Raw genomic sequence first — 10,178 nt, forward strand, 5'->3', positions numbered from 1 at the left:
TGGTAAAAAAATTTGGATGGTCCAGTTCCAATCATCTCGTGAATCATATATGTTCTCGAGACCATTGATTATTTATCAAAACTCGTACAAATCGTTCGCTTACACAATTTTCATATCAACAACGACAGTCAAATGCACGGTCTTTTTATATGAAGAAGTGATCGATTCTTATACTCTCTCCGTCCCATATATTTAGTCATGTTTGGACATATATGTTTTTTATGCATAATACACTCCACTAAAATTTTTTTCCTTTTATTTCACTTTTACCCATAATCATGTGTTGATAAAAGTAAAAAGTAGAAAATAATCACATCATATTTGTTTTTATGCATCATTAATGAAGGTTATAAGAGAAATTTTAAAATATAAAGTAATTAAAAATATTAAATATAATAAATATTTTCGAACAATCAAAAAAGAAAAATATGACACCTTCAACGGGGCGGGAGAATAACAACTAAGACTTGTGTTGGCATCTATCGGTTTCCATGATTGCGAATAAATAATCAAACCATGATAGATAACGCGTGAAATCTTGTCGGGGACAATAAAGGGCCTTATAGGACGGGAATTACATTAGTTGGTCGTTGGTCAGATCCACCGCGCCATTTATTTGTCCTTTTAACACTTGACGAAGGTAGAAGACAGCGATTTGGCAGAGTTAGCACATTAGGTTGTTATGAGTCATGACTTGCCAATCCAAAAATAAAATAATTCTCAAATTTAACCCTTTTTTTCTAAGCAATAGAGAAATCGTCAGAAGCAATTTAAGATAAATTGAACTTCAACAGGGAGGACAAAGGGTCATATCTCCTTGTCTTTGAAATTGGGGTATAGTTCCAAGTTGACGAATTTTTTTTTTTCACAAGATTTAATTTAAATTTTTATAAGTCATTGGTTGTCACATTACTAAATTGGTGTTTAGTGCTTAGTTAAAGTAAGCAAGCCAGTCATACAAGCCAGTGAACTAGGCAACCAACTTGCTCCAATCATAAATTAACAAAACTAATAAATCAAATAACGGTCAGTAGTAAAAAGTCAAAATCAAACTAATAAATGAATAAATTTATGCTTTCATTACTTTTTTTCCCCCTCCAAATATAAAAAAGAAGAAACTAAAATAAAAATAGATAAGTAAGAAGTAGAAAATACCATTATGGATTTGGTTTAAAAACAGAGAATGATGTTTGTAGTAAAAAAAACTTGATATTCTTTCTTATTTATTTGTTTTATATTTCCCTTGCATCTTTTTTGTTTCATACTTATTTATTTTTATTTCCCTTTCATCTCTTCTGTTTTTGGTAAAAATTAAGATTTTGTAGGCCAAAATATAAGTTTTCAAAATCATCTCTTCTCTTCAGAGAGAGAGAGAGAGAAGGAAAAAAGAAAAAAGAAAAAATAGTGAAAGGGTAGTATTTGACATTGATCACTGCTCTAGTTTAACAAGCTTGGCTGTGAATTTCTTGTGTGATAACTAATTAGCTCAAGCGTGAATTTAATAGCTTATTTCCTCGACAATTTCAGAAAACGATACTGATCTCCCGCATAGAGCATGTAACATCAAGCAAATGACAAATTTTTTTGTTTCAAACGCTCCTTAATTGACGTAATATTTGACAATTTATCGTGTTAGCTCCTCAAAGAATTTATTATTTATTTCCTGAATAATTCCGATTTCAGTTTTGGTTTCTACAAAATTGATCGGAGTTACGAAATATTGACCTCAAAAGATTCAAAACTTTCCCAACAAAATTTTTTTTTTTTTTTTTTTGGTTGGAGGGGCGGTGGGAGGGCCGGGGCAAGGTACAATTTCAACAGATTATCTTTCTGCCTTTTTAGATTATATTGAAGAGCTTAAATATGACAAATAGAATATAATAACCGAAAAGAGATGTATAAAGCTGGCAGAAAGTCTAAATTAACTTTAAGATTCTTGATTGTGCTTTTGCTTTAAAGTCGATCGATCACATGAAAGTAAGACTTTTCTCACGAAAGAAGCCACTGATTAGTGAATAGCATCACATGTTCCTTCTAGGCTCTGTTTTCAAACTCGGACCGGACCGGCCGGTCGAACCGGTTGAACCGGGAACCGGCCAGGTAGCCGGTCCGAGTCACATTAGAAAACCGGAAATTTAAAACCCGGTCAAAGCCGGTCAAAAACCGGGTTTGACCGGGTTTGACCGGGAAAAAACCGGTTTTTCCGGTTCAACAGTATTTTTTTAAAAAAAAAATTCAAACTTTTTAATATTATGTTTTGACCCCCTAAATTGTTAAAACTTATTGATATACCTCAAATATTTGATACTTTATAAATATTGTCCTAAAATTTGATGTTATTTTTCAATTAAATTCATAATTTTAATTCTAAACTTGTTAATATTTATTAAATAATATAAATTGCTACTTGATTGTTCTAATTTCTTTGTATTTTCTTGTTAAATATATTTGAAACATCAAATATATATGAATATGCCTTTATTAATATCAATATATTATTAGATATTATATATATAACATTTTAATTTTAAAATAATTTTTATTTATGACGTCATCCGGTTCGACCCCTATCGACCCCCGGTCGAACCCATTGACCCCTGACCCCTGACCTCGGCCGAGTCGCTATCCGGTCCGGTTCTGAAAACATAGCTTCTAGGTATGGTATTATTAGGATCTATTTATTGCTTCATGTGGACAGCCTTCATTGAGCTAATTACCCAACAACTTGTCATGATTCAGCCTGTGGAAAAAGTAAAAACATTGAATTAGTGCTTCTTCTTTTTTTTTTTTAAAAGTGAGAGGATTTAAATTCAAGACCTCTTATTTACAACTCCTCCTGCCTTTTCATTTAATCTAACCCGCCCTTGATTTAGTGCTTTTTTAGCTTTTCTTTCTGCAATATATTTGTATATACTTAAAATTAGAAAGGATTTTGATTGAAGAAAGATTTGCATTTTATACATTTTGCCATAACATAGGTCATTTCTTGAGCTCTGTTTTTTTATTGTTAAGTAAAAGAAGTATAAGGATCCTGCTAGTTGACTGTGAGAAAGGTATGGAGAGGGATAGGAAGGTAAAAAAAAAATAAAATAGAAATGATAAAAGAAGTATTAGGAAATTAATTTAGAGGAGAGAAAACAAACTCAAAGACTCCTTTTCCCATATTTAAAAATTATTTTTGGGTAGAAAGAGGGGAAAGAGTTTATTTTGCTTCGACCATTCTAACTAAAACTTGCAGATAGGATTTGCAATAACACAAGGTCAAGTTTATATGCCCTTTTTTCGTTTGGTTAAGAAACATTGATCTCATATATAGTTGCGTTTTGGAAGAGTAGAAATTTTTTTAGCCTTAAGAAGAATAACAGTAATAAAATGTAGCTGGAGATATTTTTGGATAGTATTAAGAAACTTTTGTTAACTAATAAAAACTAATTCTTTGGTAAATATTATTGTTAAGTTAAGAAACCCTCCATCAATTTTTGCTAATCATGGCTAGGTTTTGAGCTAATTTAAAGTACCTGATCCAACAGACCATCTTATTTTTAGAGTTTAGGCAAGTTTTTCAATTCCTTTGCACCTCCTTTCTTTTCTTTCCTACTATTTTGGTAGGGATCAAGTGCCTCAAGAACTTGGACGTTTGTCATTCCACTCTTATATGATTCATTAAAATTTCATTACACTTTTCTGCATGAGAACTTTGAATAATTCACAGAGACTTTTAGGGCATTAGTTTTGAACATTTCTTGGTGGGGTTACTCTATATAAAGGTTGGTTGAATCATACCAGCAACCTTTTGAAGAGAATGAAAAAGAAAGAGAAAAGAAGTATAGAAGCAATAGCAGAAGCTCTTGATTATTCTATTTCTGATGGGATAAAGATGCCCAAGAATGTGAATGTAAGACTGCTCATCTCTCATCTAGGGGCCCTTTTTGTCATAGTTGGAGAAATTTCTAATTTTGTGATGAATTTTAAAAAAATTCTACAAAAGAGGTGATTTTGGTAATGAATTCCGTCCGGGGGGTCTTCGCATTCGTGAAATGCGAGCTCAGTAGAGCTCGCATTTCACGAATGCGAGGTTAGAATAGAGCTCGCATTCGCGAAATGCGAGCTCTACTTATTGAGCTCGCATTCCGCAAATGCGAGCTCTAATTTAATGTTTAACTCCTAGTTTGCTGGTTCAGACTTGCGGCTTTGAAACTTTATCTACTTCAGTTGCTGTTTGGTTGTCTTTGTTTGGCCGCAAGTTCTGATCTGCTGAGATTTGTGTTTATAATCAATAACCCTGGTTTCATTTGAAGTGTTCAGTGTTAAGGGGTATTTGGGGTGATAGGTTCACTAGTTTTGTTTGAAGCTTTGCATGATTTTTCTGCATCGAAATTTGCAGAAGCATTGTTGTTGAAGAAAAAACTGTTCTTTGATGCTCGCATGATCCTTTCATCTAATTTGTTTTGTGCTTAAACATAAGGATTTTTGCGGCTAAAAGATGGAAAATGTTTAGAATTTTTATTACTATAGTCTAAGTGTTAGACTGTTCAAGTCATTAGTTGCAGTCGGATGAAAGGAAACTACATCAGACACCATAAAGGCTGTGCCGCGAGCCTGCTGCCGAACCATCTTGCATGAAGTATTTTCAATATTTGCATGATTTCCTCCTTGTCTTGGCTCTCAGTGAATGCGAGCTCCAATTCGAGCTCGCATTCGAGGAATGCGAGCTCAGTGAGCTCGCATTTCCCAAATGCGAAGACCCCTATTTGCAGAATACACTCCAAGAATCGCCCTCGTTGTAGAATTCTTTTTTTTTTCCATCATAAACTAAGAATTCACCCGTCATAGTTGGGGGTTGCCCTTGTCCCTCTAGCTCTTTATGTTGTTGACTTAATTATCAACTAAATGCTTTCTATATATAAGAGATGGCGGATAATATAGTCCTTAAGTTTGATCCTTGGGAACATCCACCATCAATTCTCAACCACGAAACAATAGTAGTGTGTAACGAGTAGCTAGTAATATTACTAAATTATGATCACATGAACATTAAATAATCCCAAAAGAGGATTTGATCTGTGACACCATACACAATAATCTTGAGAGAGATATGTCTCTTTAATATACTTTGTTCCATTACTCATCCAGGCATTTTTGTCATAGTTTGTGGTTGTCCTTTGCTTCGCCCTTCATTATTTGGGCTAAGGATGGGAGGTCATGAATAAATATACACAAAATAATCTTAAACCCGACAAAAGACCCCATAAACTATGATGAAGCAACGTTCCTCTTGATCAAAGCTACCAAGATAAGAGCCCCTTCTTGGATTTGGGGCATGAATGATTTGGAGGGCATTATGTTGACTTGGTGCACCGAAAGATGAGAGCCCCATCTTGCAGTTGGGACATGAATGATTTGGAAGGCATTATGTTGACTTGGAGCAAACCAAGTCTAATTAAAAGGTTGGAGGTAACACAAGTTAGTTCAGTTTGTAAGCATGGATTACTTTCTTACAAAAGATCATGTATTTAAATCTCACTACTAATCTGATGTGAGCACTATGCTGGTGAGCGATATATGAGAACTCGTGTAAGCGATTTATGATTTCTGGGGCAATGCTTTGATCTATGATGGGATGGGAAACTGAATCTACCTAAACTTTTTATTATCCAAAAACAAAAAGGTTAGAAGAACTTTTTAGTTAATCACCACCTAGAGCTATTTCACAAAGGAGAAAAGAGAATTCTCTGCCCATGTTTTATTGGATCATTTTTTTTCTCATAATCTCCATTTTTCTTGGCTTAGTTTCCAAAGGAAATGGTGAATCTTGAAAAGAACAGAAGTGAAATTGCTCAAAGGTAGCAAACCTCCAAGGGATTAATTATTTTCTTGGTCAAATAAGAGCTACTGCGCACTGCCAAATTGGTGAGTTTTTTGTTATAACGAACTCTTTGAGCTCACTAATCATTATTATTAGGGTAAAATACCAAAAAACTCCTTGTGGTTAGCTAAATGTTCAATTTAACTCCCTCTAGTTTAAAAACCTATACTATAACTTCTTGTGGTTTCAACTACATTAAAAATTGGACGGAAAGCATCCAATCTAACGGTTATACGTGAAATGTTAATATTGCCCTTATATAAATGAACTCCCTATGGTTTGTTGAATATTCAATTTAACTCCCTCTAGTTTGAAAAATGACACTATAACTCCCTATGATTTCGATTAAATTGAAAATTGAATGGAAGCATCTCATGTATAGTAGAGACAATATTGACATTTCACGCACAACCGTTGATTTAATGCTTTCTGTCTAATTTTCAATTTAGTCAAAACCATAGGGAGTTATAATGTAGGTTTTCAAACTAGAGGAAATTAAATTGAATATTTTTCTTCCATTTAATGTAGGTTACACGCTCTGATGTATTGAAACCCATTCTCTTTGAATATCACAATTATACCCCTAATTAATTTGAACTCTTGAAAAGAACAAATGTCAATGTACGAGGACGTGTAACATGAGTCTTTCATATTAGTGTGTAATATAATACCCATAGTCGTTTTGAAAATTAATTACTTTTATTGTTTACCCAAAGTAGTACTTCATACCCAAATCTTTGCTCGATACAAACAAAGAAGAAATTTATAATCCAGCATGAATAAAGATGAATTTTTTAAAGAAGAAAGAAAGAAATTTGTCCAGGCTATTCTTTTTTCTTTGGTAATAAAAAGTATAAGCGGTTCGACTTCGAATGCATTACGAGTCAAGACATACCTCTGAAATCATAAATTACGAACACAAGACCTTTGCTGAAAATGCATCACCTTAACAACCTTTACCATTTAAATCCTACATTTGTAATTTTTCCTATGTAAGCGTCTAATAATTCTTTACGCTTTTTTTCTTTTTTTGAGGAATCCTTTACGCTTTCAAAAGTCTTTTATTTCTCCAGTGCCAGTTGTCTTACTACCATATTAAAAGTCTTTTATTTTCTCCGGTGCCAGTTGTCTAACAAAATATTAAAAGCCTTTCATTTCTTCAGTGCCAGTAGTCTGACGTTGATCTGTTCCCTGTGTGCTCAACCACCATTTTATTTGATTACATTTATTTGTTTCCCATGCATACGGTTTTCCTCCTAGGATCCATTGATGCCCACAATCCTAGACTTTTTTTTTTTTGTGGTCCTCATCTCAGGTAGAAACAGCTCTAAATTTCCCTGCTTGCTATTTTAAAAAACGGGTTTGATAAGACCGAATCAAAATCCCAAATAGAGCTTCCCACTAGGAAGTTTGTCACAGGAAAAAATGGAAGAAAAGCACACAAGGTAGAGGCTTTGTTATCCTGAGGAAAGAAATTTGGAAACAAACATATTAGTATATCACTCTTGCACAATTAAAAGGACTCCCATACACAAAACTTGTTTTATAGAAATTACTGCAGTTTTCAAAAAAAAAAAAAAATTAATAGGGGAGGATGGAATTTAAGAAGCAGCGAGGGATTTTTTTTTTGGCTGTGGATTAACAAACAAAAACGATAAACAAGAATTCTTTGCCACAAAACTAATAAATGAAACATATGCATCTTTGTTCACTTGGTTGCAGCTGCTGCCTGAGCTTGGAACTCCTTGAGACATTTGTTCAACTTCTCAGGCTCTGGCACAACATTCTTAGCAGCTTCGTTTGAGCAGAAAGTCTCAGCCCACCCCAAAAGAGCTGGTGTCTTGGTTTCATCGAGCAGTTTCACAGAGGCCAATTTTTCTAATTCCTTTTAGCCCTCCCAAGCAGCAGCCTAGAGCTATATCCAGGTAACCTATGCTATCTCCACCAAAGAAAGCTTTCCCTTTGCTACACTTTACGAAAGCAGCCTCCAACAATACTAGACCTTCACGTACTTTTTCTAGCAGGGTTGTCTCCTTCTCTTTGGCCTCGTATATTTCCCAAAGCAAAGGAAGCCACTGCAACATTCTTATTCTACCCGGTTTAGTCAACATATTTTGATGATGAGGCATGAAAATGAATTTCTAATTAACTGGTAATTCCATTCGATTGGGGACAAGAAGGCAAAATAACATTCTAATTGGTTTCACATATTGTCACATGATTTTCCTAACGTTTCAAAATATTCAACTAACATTCCTGTGACTTTATATGAAGCGAAAATTTGATGAGAAGCAACCTCCGTAATGTCATTAATTGAAATGCTAGTGTTATCTCTGAACAGAACGGCGGTCTAACCACTTTGAGGATTATAGAGTATTAGGTTGATGTAATAGTTTGATTACACATGTTTTGGAGTGCATTGGTGTTAACCATTGTAACTAGAGGTGTTTTCGTTCTCTTTCCACTTTATATAAAATCACTAGGAGAATTATGTAGATACTTTGAAACGTTAGGGATGATCATATGACAATATCCAAAACTACAAGGAAGTTACTAATAATTTACCCTATAATCTATCAACACGAAAATTTCAATGACTGGAAAAGTAAGCGTTTTAGTTATGGCATTTAAAACCTAGAGAAGGTAATTTTAAGTGAAGTTTACTCTTGGTTTCTTGCTCCTATCACTGAAATTGCAGGAATAATTATAGAGTAGAGAAGTTGTTTAGGTACCTTTTCATCAATGTAAGCAGCCCAAAAACGGGACATAGCACGATCACGGGGATGAGAAGGAAGAATAGAAGGACCATCTGTCCACACCTCATCAATGTACTGTACAATGTTAAGAGATTCACATATAGGCTCATCACCATGGATAAGGACTGCTATTTTCTTCTGGACAGGATTGGATCTAAGGAGGAGCTTGCTTTTGTTCAGAATATTCTCTTCTATGAATTCATGGTCAATGGACTTGAGGTTGAGTGCAAATTGAACACGATCCACATATGGGCTATCCCAGAAACCTAGAAGCTTTACAGGTTTTGTTGCCATGACTAAAAATTCTCGGATGAAGTAAAATTAAGTTGGAAGTAATCTGACGACTAAGCACTCTTTTGGGTATTGCTTACTGCATGAGATGGCTTGCTAATTTGCTATACCAAAAACATGGGATATATATATATATATATATATATATATATATATATATATATATATATATATATATGAGGCAGGTTAAAAAGTAAGTGCATCAAGACAACGTTTCATTAAAGTACTTGCTATACTTTGCACTTTCAACCGAGTACCATTTTTTCATTTTGTATTCTAAACTCTCAATTTTAGATACTTTACATCCTACACTCTCAAGTTTATTAGATCTAAGTTTAATCAATGATAACATTAGCAAAATTAACTGTATAGAAGGCCCTACAAATCAGTGAAAATTTGTTGAAAGTGGTAAAAAAAAGCTAAGGTATCACAGGTAGAATAAAACGATACATTGTCATTAATTTACACTATCTTTTATCTCATTAATTTTACTAATAATATTAGTAATTAGAACCATACAAATCAATGGTAATGTGTTGAAAGTAACCAAAAGAAATCAGGATATTGCAGGTAGAACAAAATGATACATTATCATTAATTTATACCAATCTTCATTTTGTTAATTTTACTAATGTTTTCATTGATTGGATTTAAATGGAAGAAACTAAAAATTGAGGGTGTAAAGCATCTAAATTGAGAGTTTAGAGTATAAAATATCTCAAATTAAAATTTAGTGTACAAGGTGAAAATGTGATACAAGTTCAAGAGCATAACGTAGCTTAATGAATTGTCTAGCTAGACAATGCCCCATTTGGCAAATGAATTTTTTGGGTATTTGCCTAAAATTTGACAATAACTTAATGTAAAAGTTGTAGGAAAAATTTTTAAAATGGAAATTTTTTTTTTCTCTTTCTTTTTTTTTTTTCTTTTCTTTCCTCTCTTCTTCTTCTCCTTTGTCAAAAACAGGCTCATGATATCTTTTATCGTTTCGCCAGGCAAGGATGGTCCCTTCTCTTTCTTGGGACCAGTCATTTGCATCATCAATAATTTAGTAAAAACAACTAATTCTTAGGTAAACAACTAAATATTGTTTTGAAACTAGACCTGTCAATTGAACCATGTGAGTCTGACTTTAACAAGCCTAGATTTAAACTCATCTAATTAGTAACACTTTTTGGGTTTCAAATCATGAGTTTTGAGTTAATAAATGTAAAAATCACACTTGGTTCATAGAACATTCGAATTTTGAATCTAATTCAGGTTTA

The 10,178-nt window shown here is 33.6% G+C and overlaps 1 pseudogene; it reads right to left on the reverse strand.

Moving 5' to 3' along the window:
* Nucleotides 1-7,466: 7,466 nt before the first annotated feature.
* Nucleotides 7,467-9,002, reverse strand: LOC113710162 (glutathione S-transferase U15-like; annotated as a pseudogene).
* Between the last annotated feature and the right edge of the window lie 1,176 nt (nucleotides 9,003-10,178).

Source organism: Coffea arabica, chromosome 9e, assembly GCF_036785885.1.
Source record: "Coffea arabica cultivar ET-39 chromosome 9e, Coffea Arabica ET-39 HiFi, whole genome shotgun sequence".
NCBI lineage: Eukaryota > Viridiplantae > Streptophyta > Magnoliopsida > Gentianales > Rubiaceae > Coffea > Coffea arabica.